The following is an 18,610-nucleotide window of genomic DNA, read 5'->3' on the forward strand; positions in this document are numbered from 1 at the left end:
TTCAAAAAGCTTAAAACTGTGCAAATGACATTGACAAAAACATGTTACTAAGCTTCCTTTACACAATATGGTGAAAATCAAGTAGAATATGAACTCTATTACACGCAAAAAGCCTAAAGAACAGAGTTCCTGGAAGAAATGCATTTCTCCTAACTTATTCTTAATTATATTGCTTATTTTATAGTATCTTCCCAATGTGTGTTACGAAAAACTGATCCCTGTTTTGGACACAAATGTGTCCATTTGATGGAGGGGTCAGTTACAATTACAAAATAAATTAGAAAGTTTTTCCTGATCTTGCTTTTCAGTCTGAATTTTTCACCCAGCACTGCCACCACCAGGAGAAAAAATATTTTGGTTACACATGGAAGAACAATACAGTCAACATTTTACCTATTTTGTACTTAAGTAAAAGCCAGATTTGAGTACAAAATATTACAGAGTTCACACTAAGGCATTCAGGTTATCTGGTGCTTTCCTAACACACTAAATACCTGGGTTTTTAGAAGCCCCTAAGTAACTAACCCCAAACCATTTTCTACACAATTTGTTTTCTTAGCCATGCTTTGTCAAAATCAGCCTTGAGAAGTGAAGGAAATTAATTTAATTAAAGGATTCTCAATTAAAAATAGGCTATTTTTCACACTAACTAGCAAGCCTTTCTCCAATTCAGGCTTAATACCAGACAAGCTCTCTAGCAGCTCCAGTTCTCTAAAGATGTCCAGGGATAATTTTTGAATTTTGAAATAAATAGCAGATACAATCTTCTTAGCCTAATTTCCCCTGCATTCTTTGTTCTCATCTGATATCAGAGCCTTCCCAGGTCTGACTGACAGAAAGCAAACTCTGGAAGCTGAAGTCTTATTAAAAACAAAGTCAAAATGACTGAGAGCCATTTGAGGAAGAAACCAGTGCAAGCCTGAAGTCACTGCTCAGAGCTGGGTTTTTACAGATGGAACAGGCACAGGCAGACAGCTTTGTGTGATTCCCCTTTTCCAGGCAGGTGTGTCTGTGCAGGGTAGGGCACCCTGGGCTTGCTTTTCCTCCTTCCTCAGCACCACTCATGTTTTGCTCAAGCATAATTTCTCTGGTACCCACACAGGCTAGTGCAGAAATTGTCAAACTGGGCTTCCAAAAGCCACACCTACCCTTGCTCACAGCCAAAATAGTCAGGATTAAAACCTGAGAGCTCCAGATTTTCTCCAAGAAGGCAGCTCAGGGTGGAAGAAAATGTGGCTGCAAACCCAAAGCCATCTCCTGGGCCATTCCTGCAGGGAAGCTCGGAGCACCAGCTGGGGCCGTATCCAGTGGGGTTTCCCAGCACTGCAGGGATGGTGCTACTCAGGAAATCACCTTTCCCTCATGTCCAAAGGACAGTCCTGATACAGCAGCATGGACTCTCTTTTGTTTACTTCTTCATCAGCCTTTAATTAGAGCCTAGACCTGTAAGGAAATTAATGTTCTTGGGGCTTTAGTTCACTTTCTGGAGCTCTCAGAAAAAGAGTTTACTAACTGAGCCCAGATTGGAAGCATTGCCGAGTGCTGCTCACACCTATCCCTTACCTTCCTCAGAAAGATGTCTGAAAAAAGAAAACTTTTAGCTCTTCCAAGTTTGATTTGATTTTATGTAACTGCTCATTTTAATGTGGCTTCTCCTGTAAGTACAATCAGATCACACTGATGTCCGTAGCCTCAGGCAGTCTAAATTTCCTGGCACAACAACATTACAAAGATAGAGAGAGAAAAAAGCCATGAGCTCCTTGTCATCTGCAACTGAAAGAGCAATCACAGAATTATGGAATGGTTTGGGTTGAAGGGACCTTAAAGCCCATCCTGTTCTACCCCATGCCACGGGCAGGGACACCTTCCACTGTCCCAGGCTGCTCCAAGCCCTGTCCAGCCTGGCCTTGGGCACTGCCAGGGATCCAGGGGCAGCCACAGCTGCTCTGGGCGCCCTGTGCCAGGGCCTGCCCACCCTCCCAGGGAACAATTCCTTCCCAATATCCCATCCATCCCTGCTCTCTGGCAGTGGAAGCCATTCCCTGTGTCCTGTCCCTCCATCCCTTGTCCGCAGTTCCTCTCCAGCTCTCCTGGAGCCCCTTTAGGCCCTGAGCTCTCCTTGAAGCCTTCTCCTCGCCAGGTGAGCACCCCCAGCTCTCCCAGCCTGGCTGCAGAGCAGAGGGGCAGCTCCATGGCCTCCCCTGGGCTCTCTCCAGCAGCTCCAGGTCCCTCCTGTGCTGGTCCCAAGGCTGGGGCAGCTCTGCAGGTGGGTCTCACCTGACCACAGGGGCAGAATCCCCTCTCCCAGAGATGCACAGCTGTGAAAGACACGGGTTCCACTGGGGCTGGGATGTCCCTCAGTGCAGCTGAATCAATGTTGTTGCCACTGAAGTGCACAGACCCCTCAGTGGAAAAGCATCAACTGCCTGGTGCCCTCCAGCTGCCAGCTGGCTCCCTGCAGACACACGGCCTCTGGGAGGTGTGGGTAAGGGAAGCACAGAGCCAGGAAGAGCTTCGTAGCCTGTTTTTCCCACACTAATTTCATAACACACTGATGATTTTCCATTAGATGTGCCAGAGAGAGACTGACACATTCAATGGAGTTACATTCCTGCAGGATTCATGCAAATCACAGGCAGGTGAGAAACACTTTGGCTCCTAAACTAAGACTATGGAACTTTGATAGCACTCAGAAAAGCAGAGGTCATGAAGCTTGTAAAATTACCACAGAAGACTAAAGAAAGTAAATTATGAATGATATTAAGAAGTCAGAAATGCATTTTGTTTCTGTGCATAATTTAACTCCTTACTTTTTTCTTACAACTGTAAAAACTCACTGCTTGAATGTTTCCAGAAAGCACATTTTAATTGTGCATTCAACAAGCTGATCACCTCGATTTAATTAGGAAGGATAATGCATACCTTCAGAGGAGCTCAGCAGGCTTTCAGAGAAACTGAGGACAAAAGCAGCTGGCATTACTGATAGTCCTAGGATAGATTAAAGTACCTTTCTTTGAAAACAAACACTTTTATAACCCCTTTTCAGAGCAAAGAGCATCTAGAAACCTCATCACTTTTTGACAGACTGTTTTGCAAAATCCCTTCCATGTCACTTGTTGTGTGATGTATGTACATATCTCAGCACAGCCAGTGATACATCATCTATATCACTGCAGCCAGTGCTGCTTTGTTTGTACAAAAGCTTGCTTGTGGACTGAAATGATAAAAAGATGAACATTAAGCACTGGTTACAGATAAGAGTGCAACAGTGCTTCAGAAGAAACAAAGTCTTTGAAGTTGCTGAGAAAGTTGAACAAATGTAAAACCAAAACACAGCAGCCCCCTAGCCCCACCTGCCATGCTTTTTTTTTTTTGGCTTCTCCCCTGCTGTGTACACAGAGAAAATACAACAGTTCAACAATGAGCAACAATCCTTTCACATCAATCAACAGTTATGCTTTGAAATGATGTGGGTATATTAATTCTTCAAAGCCAGACACTGGACCAAATACTCTTTGCAAAGAAAGCTGTGATCTGTTACAGACACCCTTCAAAAGCCAAGAGCAGTGTATGAAAATAAGTGAACATTAAGAGTTCAAAACTCCTCGTTCTTGTGGACATGAGGAGAAAGCACATGAAATAAAACTCCAAACATGTTGGAGTTTTTAGGTTGGACTTTGCAAACACCCAAGGTGTGAAGATTAATTGCTCACCTGCTTAAGGAAGGGATGTATTTGACCAGTTTTTTTGGAGGATGGACAAAATTTCTTTCAATCAAACTGGAAATGAGGCCATTCCCACATCACAGATGAAATGTGCATGTGATCCTCTGAAAGAGGAGTTTGCCACCTTCTCATTAACAACCACTCAAAACAGAAAGATGGAGCTGGGTTTTTTCCTGGTTCCTGAGAGTAAATTTCTAAAGGCAGAATAAGGAGAGAGTCCCCTGTAGAAAATACATCAATTTAGGCAAAGAATATGTTTTAAAAATCAGGATTTTATTCCTGCCTGGATGGGAGGAATATGCCTGCTCTAGTGTATAAATTCTATCATTCTCTAGTGTTATCATCAGGACTTGCCAGGATCACAAAAGCTTGGAGGACCTTGTAGAACCGTCAGTCACAAAACTGCAGGTTGGGAAAGCTGCCTCCCAAAATGCACAGATCCTGTTCACTTCAAATGTAAGCTAGTGAGTCACTCATTTTGGCACATGTTTGACGTGTGCTAGAAAAATAAATCCCATTTTCCATTCCTGCCAATGGCTTTCACAGCCATCCCGAGAGCCTGAGCTCCCTGCTGAGTGTTGGCTGGCTTGTTCCCAATGTCCATCACTCCTCAGTGTCCATCACTCCTCATCCTCAATGTCCATCACTCCCCATCCTCAGTGCCCTGTCCATCACTCCTCATCCTCAGTGTCCATCACTCCTCATCCTCAGTGTCCATCACTCCCCATCCTCAGTGTCCATCGCTCCTCATCCTCAGTGTCCATCACTCCTCATCCTCAGTGTCCATCGCTCCTCATCCTCAGTGTCCATCGCTCCTCATCCTCAGTGTCCATCACTCCTCATCCTCAGTGTCCATCACTCCTCATCCTCAGTGTCCATCGCTCCTCATCCTCAGTGTCCATCGCTCCTCATCCTCAGTGTCCATCACTCCTCATCCTCAGTGCCTTGTCCATCACTCCCCATCCTCAGTGCCCTGTCCATCACTCCTCACCCTCAGTGTCCATCGCTCCTCATCCTCAGTGTCCATCACTCCTCATCCTCTGTTTCAAGCAAAACGAGGTCAACATGACACAAGCAGGACAGCTTAAGTGAGCTTAGGTGTGGTGGGAATCTCCTCCAGAGATTCCTTCTGCTGCTTCATGGCAAGCATCCTTCTGCTGACTGCCATAGGCATCAGAACAGGCCTTGAAGGCCTTAATTCCTGCAGGGAAAAATTCCAGTATGACCCTTACCTCTACAAATAATTCCTTCTACAAACACGTCTCACTCCAGAGAAAAATCTTTTACAATTATTTTTTTCCCCTGCTTTTTTCACCTGGATTACAAATATCATTTCAGTTTCTATTCTAGTTCTCTAGAATCTCAAGAACACCATGGAAACACATTCCCCTCCCACAGATTGTTTAGAGCTGGCTCCAGAACTTTCCATCTTGGGTCAGGTGACCATTTGCCAGCCATTACTGAGGTGTCTTTAAGAGCTTTCTTTGATCTCTGATATTCCCCTGTCATCTCCAATTCCATTTCACACATCACAATCCATTAGTAGCACAATTTTTCTTTTGTCCCCACTGTACCTTTTTTGCTGCCATTTCATTTAGATCAAATTAAAGCAGGACTATTCCTTTGTATTTTGGGTTTTTTTGGATGTGTAAAAAAAAAAAAAAATGTATCTTCCCTTTCTTTTTATAGGATATATGAATTTAAAGTGTAACCTTTACTTACCTGCTCAAGTATAATGTTTACTGAGAAAGTTCTTTCTCTTATGTATTTTATACAAAGGACAGAGGGAAAAAAAGGAAAATCCATTTGTTCATGTAAATTACACAGAGAAAATTTGCAAATATTAAAATATAAAGAATTAAAATAAAATATAATAACAAATATTTTCAGGTATAGAACCATAGTTTTACTTAAATAATTTGAATAGGACAAGTTTGAAGAAGTGGTATCTAATTTATGGAAATAAGTTCAATAGTAGCTGACACTGTTACCTCAAATCCACAATTGCACATTAGTCAATTTACCAACTTTGTTCAATAATTTCTGAAGGATTCCACAGACTCTGGTATGATTCTATTATGCATGACTCATAGCTGATGAATGTTCTTCCAATTCTCTCTTCTGCAGAAATAAAATTTATAAACGAAGTGATTAGTTCCTAAAAAAGATTTTTCTTTCTAGTATTGTAGAATCATGTTAAAACAGACCACAATTAATCTGTCAATGAGCTAATTAATATGATCACTTCAAATTTATTAACCAGAACCTGCCTACATAGAGAAGGTAATTAGTCTTGGTTATATATATGTATGTGTATATACACATATAGAAGTATATTCAGTATATTCTATTGAATTATTTCATTAAACTTAACGAGGAGGGAGGAAAAACCACAGCCACCTCTACCTTCTACCAATAACAGAGAAAACTCTTCAAGTGTTATTTGAAAAGCCATGGAATTCTGTGAAATAACACGAACAGTGCTACCTGTCCACTTTGGGAACACACCACCAGACAAACAATGTTCCTTAGGAGCATTTTATGCCAGATTCCATCTCTCTTCAAATGCTCCAATTTACGTGGGATAAAACTGTAAAAAATATATATTTTTTTTCTGTTCTGATAGAAAAGCAAGAAAAAAAATTGTCTTACATTTTAATGCTTAGCTTGTGGAAAACTCAGTCAATAATAAGATTAAATCCAAGCTCTGTGACTGAGGGGTGGCAATATGAGTTTTGTTTTGTTTCTCACCCCTTCCAGTGTTTGGTCATTACCAGGAGCTTTGTTAACAAGCGACCTCATCAGAGGATTTCCTGTCTCTCCAGGCTGTTCCTACACCTCCCAAACATTCCTGCAGCTCTCTGTCAACTACTGAAGAGTTTTTTTTATCACTTGAGTTTTTCAATCCACCAAATCCTGGTTTTTCCACCAGCTCAACGGAAATTATCAGTGCTTCAGCAAAATCAAAATATGCAAAACCCAGCAGTTAAAAAAAGCCCCAACTAAACATCTCCCTATGACCAACACACTTTACTAATTATTGAATTTGTCTTTATTTCCAATTTCAGCAGCTGAATTTTTCTCTGTGTTTGTCAGCCATGTAGAAAACCCCAGCACGACTGCTTCATTTCTGCACTTAATTAGCTGCAAAAAAAGGAAAATCACCTCTCAAGCTGCTCTTCGGTGAACTCTGTTTTTATTGTTAATACATTTCTCTAACAAGTACCAGCAGTTGAGTTAAAATTTCTATTGAGCACACATTTATCCCCTGGTGCACCTGCAAAAACATCTTTTTGAAAAGTTAAAAATTAGCAATATATTCCGTTTTAATTACAAGAAGCAGCAAAATTATTAACTATTTATCAAATCTGCCACAAATAAGTCCATTTTTTATTTTGACAAGGCTTAACTGAGCTATGAACAGTCTACTTTGCCCTACATTGCCCTGAAAAGTTGAACCAAAGAACATTTCTGTGATAGCTTGAATGGACTTAACCCCCCACTAATTTGCAATCCAAATGCAATAATAACGTCCTTTCCCTGTTATTTGTATATTAGTATTAGAATATCCCAAAAATACTCCTAAAGTCACCTCTAGAACACTTCAGTAGGAGCATTAATAACCTTTAAACAAAGTTCTGTGTTGCCAAAAACATTCTGAAGTAACATTTTACCACCAGCTTTCTCTACAACAGCAATGGGGGTGATTATAATTCAATTACAGACAAAAGGCAGGATGGGTACAAGGGACATAATTTTTTTTTTTGTCTTTTCTAGGAGAAATCAGACCTGACTGTGTGGGCCTTGTACAAATGAGGGAAAATTACATATTTGTGTTACTTGCTTTTTTTTTCTTCATCACTACCACACTGAGCAGCCCCTGACTCCATGTGCTCTACATGGCAGGCAGAATGATGCAATAAAGCAGGTGGGACTCAGTTTCTTCATGCAGAAAAAGCCAATTTTTTTATTGTGTAGGTGATATTTTATAGGGTTACCAGAAGGCACTGTTCCAGATCTTATTGGTGGACAATACATTCACACTTAGTTCAATGGTCGGTACATGGTATTTTGCATATCTATCAAACTTCTGTATTTTTAGTCAGTTTACATTTTTTTTTTCTGCTGATTCTCATAAGACAGATCTTACTGTTTGTACAGGTGCACTTGTTTTACACCCTAGGAATAGCTTGTTGTGTTAACGAGCTCTCACTCCCAAGATTGTTCCCACATGGGAATTTGCAAAGTACTTGGCTGCACTAGAAGTGACAGGCCAGCTATGAATTTAGCAGAGCAGGCCTGATTTTATAAGGCCTTTATTTTATAATTTTTCTACCTGTCTGCAACAGCAGAGCATCCTTTTCCCATCACATTTCCTAATAAATCCCCAAGAAAAGTCATTCTGGTGTGCTAGCAGACTAGTTCTGAATATCTTCTGAAAACCTGCTTTCCAGCATTGTTGCCAATGTACAATGACATAGGTTTTGAATTTGTTGGAAAAGGCTCCACCTTGAGAGCCACAGTGCTGAGAGCTCAATGCCAGCCTGCCCAGCCCCCAGGGCACCAAACCCCTGTGGCATGATCCTTGTTCCAAGGGTTCCCATGATGCCTTAAGTTTTAGCTTTCATATTTTTCAGATTCTGTGCTGCCTAGGAGTGCAGTTCTGAGCTATGTGTTGGTGAGCTCTCTTCACAGAGTGGGGAGACAAAACAATTCTTTCTCTAGCTGGGGAGTAAGGACAACCATTACAAGTTTCAGGCCCAAGAGCATAAACAATGTGGGCTGAAGAGAAAAAAATGAGAAGGATGGGACTTCATAACCAAAAGCTGTAACTGGACAATGAACTCCAATGTGCAAATGGAGCAGAACTGATCAAAGTGAGAGCCCCCGTGAGCAGTCGTGCATTTTGTGACCATTTTGGTTCACCTTGGGTGTAGCCCTGGCTGGGCTCTTGTGCTGCCCAAGGTGGATCCATTGAGGAGATCCTTTTCATAAATGCCTACTTTATTCTTTAGCTCTGTCTAACCTCTTCTCTAGGAAAGCATTCTCAAGGCATCCCCTACACGTTTCCAACAGCCACAGGTGCACATGGTTTTGTACTCCTGTTACCACTGAGTGGCTTCAGAGCATTTGGCTTCTTTTGCCTTTTTTGTGAAGTAATATTACAGTTGTGGACTGTGTGTGTTATGAATTGTTTCTTTAGTGAATACCTACCCTCCAATCAAAATTATTTTCTCTGTGATCCCATCAGCATCATTAGAAATACACCAGACTGATTTATAAGGCCCCTGGAACCCCAGTGCCCTCCTGGGCTGGCTGATGCAGGTGCAGAGGACAAGGGATAACCAAAACTCAGCTGTCAAAAGGAGAAAAGTATAGGTAAATAAATTCTGCAAAGGTACCTGCAGAATTCTGATACTTGGAAAAACAAACCGGTTACTGGGAAAAAGTTAGTCACCTTGGAACCCTTCATGTTTTGTTGTTAAAAGGGATAATAACCCACATATAAATAAACCATTTTAAAAACCAAAGAGGTCTGAAAATACCTTTCCCAAAGCACTGGCTCCAGCCCAGCCAGTTCAGTAAATAATCGGATTTGAGGATGCAACTTCTATTCCCTGAGGACAGCAGGGGATGTGAAGCACTAATCCAGTGACCTCACACACACTAATCTGTGGATAAGGAACACCATGAGAATGAAATCAGGGCTTTTCTGTCACAGAAGGATGGGAACAGCATTGTGGAGAAAAGCCACAGAAACCTCCTGCACACAAAAGAAGTGTTCTGCTTAGAACAGAAGTGCTTGTCTGTGTTCAGGGGGCAGCTCTCAGAGGGCTGAGATAATTCTCCCTGTATTTTTTGACAGCCAACTCACCAAGATTTGGTTACGTTCAGTAATCATTTCTCCAGAATTTATGAAATTCTTAAATGCAGGAGACTGCTTAACAACATGCTCCAGCAAGAAAGAAACTGCCCCAGTCTTTCCAGCAGAAGTTGAACTGTACAGCTCCTTTTCCAGCAATTCCGATAAACACGTTACCTTCTCCTCATGACAATCAGACAATGCCTGCATGTGAATGAAGCCTAGGACAACCTTCTCCTCCAAGGGAGAAGCAGCAATGCTGGATTCCCACCAGAAAAGCTCCTTAGGTCAATTTCTTAGGCAGAGAAGAGAGTTGGACTCTCCAAGGAGAATATGCACAATTTCCAACCTAGTTCAGAAGAAGACCTAGAAGACCTTTGGAATGTTCTCTGCAGCAAAGCTCTTTTATATGTATTCCTTGCCAGTAAAAACACACATCCACCCAATGCCAGCTGTACCAACTGCCCAGTTCTGCAGACAGAAATGAGACCAAATGAGGCTTTCAGGGAGAAAAATGATAGGATGTTACTTCTGTAACAGAAACAACTTCCTTAGTATTCTTTTCAACCAGTATAAAATAAGAATGAGAAAAACCCTCTGTTTCTAAAACCCTCTCTCTCAACACAGCTGTGAGACACATTCACTTGTGAGGCCATCTTTGTGGAAACATATACTTTAAAGCATGCACGACACAGTCAGCCTTTAAAGAGAGAACAGTTCAGAACCTTAATACAGCAGAACTGGTGATCTGCCTGTAATAATGACAAACCTTTCTTTGCTGGCTCTTACAACCCAAAGAAAGCTAATTACAAGGATGACTGATTCTTTGGTTTCTGTGCTTAAATATCTAACTGAAGAATCAGGTGGCTAACCAAGGAAAGGAGAACTATTTCAGGTCCATACACACACTATCAGGTATGGCAGGGTATGAGGGAAATCAATATTTTTATTATGACCCTGATTAATTCAAAGAAAGCTGCTAAAGACTGGACCTTAAGACGTCATTATAAAGTATCAGCAATATTTTTTTGCAGTAGCGCCTTTAAATTTAACTGCAAATGTTGTCATTGTATGGTTTTATATCAAGGTTATCATTGGCTTCCTTCATTATTGAAATAGTGTGTGTGTGTATATATATATATATATATATATATATATAGTCAAGCCACATACATCAATTTGAGTTATCTTGTTAAATACATGCCTCTCAAACCTAATGTAAAATAGAAAAAAAAAAAAAACAAACAGTGGAAAAGAGAAATACATTAATCATTCACAACTACAAATCTTCTCTTCCTTTATACCAGGAAGGAGTAGAGGGGAGCAGAAATATCTGCTCTTACTTGTAGTATATGACCATCTGTAAAACACAAAGAATAAGTACCTGGCAAAAATACTTGAATGTATCTGAATTTAAAAAAATCTTTCTCTTTACTGGCTTTAACAGTGAAAGAGATCTGCCGAAATTAAACTCAGGCTTTTTGGTTTTTTAATAAGAAGTAAAAAGATGATTTATTTAAAAAAAAAAAAAAAAGATAAATTGGTACCATAAATACTGGAGTCCCTGGATTAGCACTCTGCCTGTGCTTCTCCACTTGGTCTGGGTGCAATCAGGAAGTTTTCAGTCTCTGTCTTCCTCATCTGATTGCCAGGAAAGCCCTGGCAAATTCCTCAGGAGAAAGAAAAGAAACCAGACAGTATGAGGCTCTGAACAAGAACATAAAAAGGCAGAAAGGAAGAAATACAAGAAAACAAGTTTCCCACTCTGTGTATCTCTCATTCTCTCACTTCAGCTATTTTTGCTTTCACACCCAGCCCTGTGACTTCTCCCTGCGACTTCCCAGCAATCCTCAAACATCCAGCTGTGCTTTCCTGCCTTAGGACCAAACACAGCTGGGATAAGGCATCACATTTGTTTCCTCTTGAGCCAGTGGATAATGTATACAGAACAATTATTTATTAATTTGCATTGAAAATAGAGTGGGTGACCTTCCAAATAGACTCAGCCTGCCATGAGACCCTGAACTGGGCTCAAGCACAACCACAGTCTCCACTGAATTCACAGCAATGACAATCAAGGCAAAGGCATTTTTATTCTGCAGGGGACAACCCTGTGACACCTGAACCCTCAGGGAGTAATTTAGACCTTGTTCTCTCAGACTTTTGCCTGTGCTGTATGAAGATTTGCATGGAGAAAGCTGACATTAAAAAAAATAAAGTACAGCAATCTGTCTTTTTAGAATGGATGGGAAAATTTTGTCTTGTTTTATGTTGAGTTGCTGCATTTGGAAATAACAGTTTTGTGCACTGTACACATCAAAAACTACTCAAAATGGTTTAATTTGCTTATCACATTACCACAGCAAAGCCTCTCACACCTTATGACTGAATCCCTGTGAAAGTCTTACAAACAAGTCTTACAAATCAATGCATGATTGCAGAAATTGCAGATCTACAGAGCCTAGTGGTCCATGAAAATCAGTAATCCCAAATTGAAACTGGAAACTAAAACTGCACACTAAACTAACAATGTGCAAAACACAAGACAATGCAAATTATTTTCCACTGATGAAACAAGGCACCCAAGTTTCTGCATCAGAAGCACAAACTCATGAAAGAAGGGTTTGGCTTTCAATTTGGCACCTTAGAAGTAATTAAGAGTGTCCTAAAATCTAATATGACACAATAGCTACCAACTAAAGAGACTATAAATGTTCTTCTGCAGTAAAATCCTATTTTTAATGATCATGAAGTTATAAAATCCACACTGTTCTGCTGCTTATGCTGGAGCATCAAATCTCTACTTGGTCTCTGGGTGATGCTAATGAGGAAAATGTATTCTCTTACTATCAAGCTCAATTTGAAAGAAATCCCAGCCTTACCTTAAACCAAATCAATTTTTAGTTCTCCCACTGTTACTTCCTCCTATCAAAACCAAGGAAAAGAAATATCCTGTTCACAGGAGCCAGAGGAGAAAAAAACCCACAGAGCAGTCAGCCTCACCTCAATGGACAGAAGTGAAAATTAATGTAGAAATACCAATCAAACAGCAGGCCGTTAAAAAGAACCCAAAAAATCAGGGTTTACAGAAGATGAGTCACGCAGAAAAATCAAATCCCTTGATGGGAGAACCACTGGGATGGAATCTGGGTAGTGGCTAATTGCAGCCAGTGAGAGGTAAAGTGCCTTGGTTCTTTTGGAAATGTGTTTCTAGCCTACAGCAGCCCAGAGGATCTTTAGAGTGGATATGTAACAGGCTAGACAAAGAACAAATTGTTCTGGTGGCCCTGTTCACTTCTAGTACAAAAGTTCAGGCTTCCTTAGAGGTTAATAACAAATGTGATATTCTAGATGTGACATTTTCTACAGAAATATTTTTAGCTTCAAGAAAAACAGTATTGCTTGAAGCGTATTGTTAAAAAAAAAAAATGCATCCACACTTTTGTAAGCCAAACCAACAGCAATGAAATTAAACAAAGTGGTGACTCCCATCAGTTATTTCAGAGCAGGGTGCCCAGGGAAAGGATTGTCCCTTTCAATGCTAATGGACTGATCACACAAGCACATGGGCATTCTGGCAGGTGACAAATAAAAAGGTTTTGTATATTATGCATTCCATTTAGCAGTGTTTCATACACACATGTATAACCCCAGGTGGTAAACAAGCTGGTTCACATTTCCTGCTGGTAATGTAAAAGCTTTTCCTATTTAGACAAATTATACTGTGCAGGAATGAAGGTTTCAAAAAGAGAAGAGGGCCATAGGATGACAGCAGTGCTTTTCCTCAAAGACAGAGCAATCAGTCCAAGCCACATCACCTAAACATACACACCAACTACACAGGGAAGAAATTATTTTATTTCTTTCTTCACTACTGTCACCAAAAGCCCAGAAAAGGTCAGAGGTGCAATCACTCAGGTACCTCTGCATGGCTGTGCACACCCACACACCCACGTGCAGAATCCTAAATGAACTGAATTAAACACAAGAGAAAAGAAGTAACCAGGTTGGAATTACATCTTTGAGAGCAAAGTGAATCAATCAGGGACTTTCACCAAAAGTAGGCAGGTCTACAGAACCTTACAGAAAGAGAATACCACCAGTATAAAGTACCATGTACACTGTCCCTCAGTAAGATCAGGTTTACGTCCTTCTTCCCACCCACTGTGACGCTGAAAAACCCCAGGGAGCAAAGCTCAAATGTGGGCACACAGAGCACAGTTCCCAGCAGTGAACAGTCACCTGAGGGGCTCCCAGTTCCCCGTGGTGGTCATCCTGGACAGGTCCATCCCTCAGGCAGCACAGGACTCCATCCTGGAAGGTCAAACTCCAGCAGAAAAGATGCAGAGCTTCCTCATTCATCAGCCTGAGATAGTGAAATGCTCCTGCAGAGGAGTTTATTGAGTGAAAATTTCACCACTAAATGTGAATGGATTTCTGCAATCTACACGAGTCAGAGACAGGAATGGAAAACAGATCTACTTTGGAACAACAGGAGTTAGACTGAGACACCTTTCAGTCTGCACGAGCCACCCACCCATCTCTCAGCCAGGAATATCCGAGGAAGAAAGGAAAGCCATGGATTTCCCAGGCAATGTTATTACACTACACTGACTCAGGGGAAGCTGCAGCTTCTCTACAGGTCTCATGTGCATGATTGGAAAGCCCTGGAAAACTGTTAAGGACCAGGAGAAGAGCACAGACTTACAGAAATCAAATCCCTTCTTTTATTTTTTTTTTCCCAAGTTTGCAACGACCTCCTCCAGTGGGCAAATAATGTTCCTTCAATACCCCATCTGAACATTCAATATCCAGCTTGGCTTCATCTGGTCCGCCCTGCCTAAAATCCTCTTGCCTTGGGGATTTCCAGTTCTTGCTATTTCCAGAACAAATAGCTCTGGATTTCCGACTCCTGCTATTTCCAGAACAAATAGCATCTTCTCCTCAGGACTGGGTTTCTTTTCTGCAACACAGCTTCTCAGTCTCCACCTTCCAGAGCTTCCCAGACTAATTAAGGGGACAACCTTGAGATTTCAAAACACAAAATGAAGACTTGGGTGTTTCATTGTTTGCTATCGAATTCCCAAGGTACCTCAAAGGGTCTGCAGGTAGCTGTGGTGGGTGGGCTGCTGCATTCAAGAAGAACCTCAGCTCACAATTCAAAATCTTTCCGAATCATTTTTATCAGGAGTAGGCACAGTTCCTAGAATTGTTAGAAAAAGAAAAGGATGTCGGTGAAGCACATTTCACACACTGAGGTTTCTTTGTGAACTGTATTTTTGTATGCACCATGAAAACAGCTCACTTGACTTGAGAGCACTTGATCCCACTTGTCCCAAATATCATGATGTGGCGCCCAATACCAGAATTTTGAATTGTAAGTAAGGGACTTTTCTCTAATTCCCATTCAGACTTAAATAATAATGGAAAATCTGGTTCATTGCTGAAATATCCAGAAGATGTGAAACTCAGTGCAGAGGCTTTTTGGTGCCTAATTAGGGATAACCTAAGTAGGTTCTTTTGGTGAGTTCTCTGAAGTGACAGTAGGATCACACATCTGACAAATGCAAGCATGAAACAACATGATAATAAACAAGAAGACAAAACAGTACATCAGAAGACCCAAAAACCTTCACAGTAGTGACTGTGGTACTGTTGTAATCAAAATTTGGTGGAGATGGAGTTGCAACTGGAATGCTGGAGTGGGTGGATAATTCAGAACGACCACCAAAGAAACAGTGACCTGAAATAGAATTAATATCCCAGACAGAGGCAGGAACAGCTGCTGAAAACCCAAGTGAAAGCCTTCTGCAGCCAGGAGTGGCCATAGGCCAGGCCATGGGCACAGCCAAGCACGTGCTTTACAGGGAGGTTTTGTTTCAGACACTTAGAGGTGAAGGGACCAGCAGAAAAACCTTTGGATAAAACTTAATTTCAAGGCAGCCTCCTGACCATGTTCCAGTCCATCAGAGCTGGACAGGGAGGGCCTGCACAGCTCTCTTTAATATGCAAGTGTTCCTGAAGAAAAAAAAAGTCAAATTAAGTGTGCATATTTGCTAAGGAATTGGGATTAATATACATTACTGATTTACTAGTCTTTGCAGCTTAAGGTAATCGTAATGTCTTTAAAAGTTTGAAACAAAATTCTGTGTACTGAATAACTTATGCAAATATTGTAATAGAATTTCATTTCTATGCTACTCAAATATAAAAGACTTAACCAGTATTATGCTACTCCTGTCAACACTTTTATTCTTCAGAAGAACCAATACAAAAGCATTCCCAGTTAACCAGCCTGGTGTCCCTGCATCACCATCTCTCCCAGAGGATTAGGAGATCATCACATTGAGAGAAAATTCCCTTTCACTGGCCACAGTCACAGAGCTATGGACATTTTCCACTACCCCAGCAACACATTCATCACAGGTTCCAGACCTAAATTTCTTGGCCATCTATGAGATGAAAGGCAAAAAGCACAGGTAATGCTGTTGGACATGTTGAGTGCTCAGCTACCTAGGTGAGTTTCCATCAGAAATAGTGGAAATATGGGAAATTAACAGAAAAGGAATAGTTGGAGAAGCAAAGCCAGGAAGTGCAATGCATGTGATATTTGCGCTCAGGCATAACAGGGACTCACAGGCAGAGAGTCACAAGGAATCATAAGGGACACAGAAATGGGTGGACAGCCCTATTAGAATAATTTTTCCCTTATATACGAGGATTGATGTGGAAAAAAGTTAAAAAAATATTTATGGGTGAAGTGGCTGAGGACCATCAAATCCTGTGAACAAGGGGGGAACTGAAGTGAAAGTGGGCTCTACAGAGAACTTTGTGTAAGGGGAAATTACTCCTAAAGCTTCACACATATCTCTGGGGAATGAGAGAAGACAAGAGCTGAAGACAAAAGTGAGGTTGGACAGGGCCTGGAGCAACCTAGAAGGGTGGAAGCTGAAGGTGTTCCTGCTCATAGCAGAGGGATATTCTGCTATAGACCCTCTTTAGGGGACCATAAATAAATATTCTTTAAGGTCCCTCCCAACCCAAACCATTCTGTGATTCTATACAAGTGTTGGAGCCAAGATGATGAAGTTCATACAGTGGGGAAGAGAATGTATTGAAGAGTCCTGCAGAAGTTGAAGCTGAGAACCCAGCTGAGTTTGGATGAAGGACAATTCCAGCACAACAGTACTGCTCCATTCTCCCATGTGGAAGAGAAAAAAAGATGATAAGATAATGACTGTGATAGAGGTAAGAGTGAATGGAAAGGTTGGTGAGTGCCCCCTGCAGTGACAGGTACTTGGAGACAAAAGCAGGAGCATTTCAGAAAGATTTTACCTGGGTTAATGATGTAATTTTTAACACCTAATTATTATTTAAATTAGGATAATTTTCAATAGTTCCAGCAGGGTAAACCCAGAGCAACTGAGATTTCCACTCCTCAGTTTCTTTGCCTCTGCCTTACTGTCCTCTCTCCCGCTTTTCTGTTTCCCTTTAGTTTCTCTTGTGTCTCACTTCCTTTCATCAACTTCTACACAATCCAGCCAAAACACCAACCACCACCATAACCTCTGGGCAGCACATCAGCTTCCAAACCCATTCAATTTGTATTAAATTCTAGAAAACTGCGAGTTGTCAAGTTTGCCTTGATTAGAGGGACCTTACCCCAGCATCCTCCTGAGTGCTGCAAACATCCTGCAAAGAGTTCCCCAAACGAGACTTGTTCTGAAGCACTCTGTTCTGCAGTGGGAGAGGGAACAGAGAGATTTACAACAACCATAAACACATCTTTAAAAGGCTGTTTTACACGTGACCTGTGACAGTTCAGAGAGACTTGCTATGCCTGTGGTGTTGGGTCCAGGAAAATAAATTGATCTAGTCTGTGGATGAAGCAGTAGGTGGCAAATGCAAAAGCATAAAGGATCACTAAAGGAAGAGAGTCTGGTAAATTGGGTAAATACAGGGTTGGGTGTGGGAGTTCATGGCTTAAAGAGATGCTGAGCCATCCTGGACAAATGGAACAACCCGCATCTAGAAACAGATGAGTTCGCTTAACAAAATATCAATGCTTTAAAATGCCTTGAAAATGTATTGATTTTTTGCAAAAAATATCAAGCAATAATACCTAATTCTTCTATTTTCTTTGGATTTCATATTGACAGATGAACTTTCTGTGTGCTTTAGCAAGTGAAAATGGATAAAACACTTCCTTGTGCAAACCACATGAATTTCTCTCTTCACTCTCACTTAGTCTGAAGTAACCAACCCTGTAAAAATACAGCAAAATATCAAGGGAGTTAATTTTTTTAAGAGTTTATTCAGTGGACAGTAAATATTGAGACTCAACTGAATATAAGGTTTCTTTCTTAGACTTAAAAAATTGTTTTCTGTAGCTTCAGGGCTGCCAGGTCACAAGGCACCTTGTACTGCAGGACAGATGGAAAAACCCAGAGTGCTGACTCCCTGCCCTGCCCAACATCTGAGCAGGAGGAAGGACAAAACTGAAAGGCTGGGAAGCAAACCCAGGTTAAACTAGGTGTGGGTTCAAAATGCAACTGCTATAAACAATGCAGACATGTGGCCCTATGCCACAGAATTCTCTTTATTCCCTTCAAAAGGATAACTAATATTTACTTAATTTATATCGTTAGTTATGAAGTGAAGGAAAAGCGTGGCTTCAGCCACTGTCCTCATTTAACTCCAGCCACCAAGGCCCCCACAGCCACTCCTCCTCATCCCTGGAGAGCAGGGCCTCATCCCATGTAACGGGGACTTGGGAAGATGAACGGTATCACTTAAAACTTCCCCCCTTTCTCCTTGTCACCCCCAATTTGTATGCTGAGCACGATGCCACATTGTCTGGAGCGTCCCTTGGGTCAGCTGGGGTCACCTGTCCTGGCCATGTCCCCTCCCAGGCATCCCAGCTCCTGCCTAGCATGGCTGGATGAGGGGCAGGAAAAGCCTTGGCTCTGTGCAAGCTCAGTGAGAGCAGAAACACCTCTGTGCTACCAGCCCTGAGCTCAGC

General features: G+C 41.4%; 2 long non-coding RNA genes across 3 annotated transcripts; both read right to left on the minus strand.

Moving 5' to 3' along the window:
• Positions 1–5,613: 5,613 nt before the first annotated feature.
• LOC137478546 (uncharacterized) lies at positions 5,614–9,023 on the minus strand. The gene is made up of 3 exons (XR_011001631.1): positions 8,940–9,023; positions 6,213–6,315; positions 5,614–5,846 (listed from the first exon to the last, which is right to left on the minus strand). It is a non-coding gene; the product is annotated as an uncharacterized lncRNA (long non-coding RNA).
• Positions 9,024–12,080: 3,057 nt separating this feature from the next.
• Positions 12,081–17,688, minus strand: LOC137477819 (uncharacterized). Of its 2 annotated transcripts, XR_011001199.1 has the most exons (4): positions 17,251–17,688; positions 15,541–15,606; positions 14,681–14,791; positions 12,081–13,973 (listed from the first exon to the last, which is right to left on the minus strand). It is a non-coding gene; the product is annotated as an uncharacterized lncRNA (long non-coding RNA). The 2 variants fall into 2 exon arrangements; XR_011001198.1 differs by lacking the exon at positions 15,541–15,606.
• Positions 17,689–18,610: the final 922 nt, after the last annotated feature.

This window comes from Anomalospiza imberbis, chromosome 8, assembly GCF_031753505.1.
Source record: "Anomalospiza imberbis isolate Cuckoo-Finch-1a 21T00152 chromosome 8, ASM3175350v1, whole genome shotgun sequence".
Taxonomy (NCBI): domain Eukaryota; kingdom Metazoa; phylum Chordata; class Aves; order Passeriformes; family Viduidae; genus Anomalospiza; species Anomalospiza imberbis.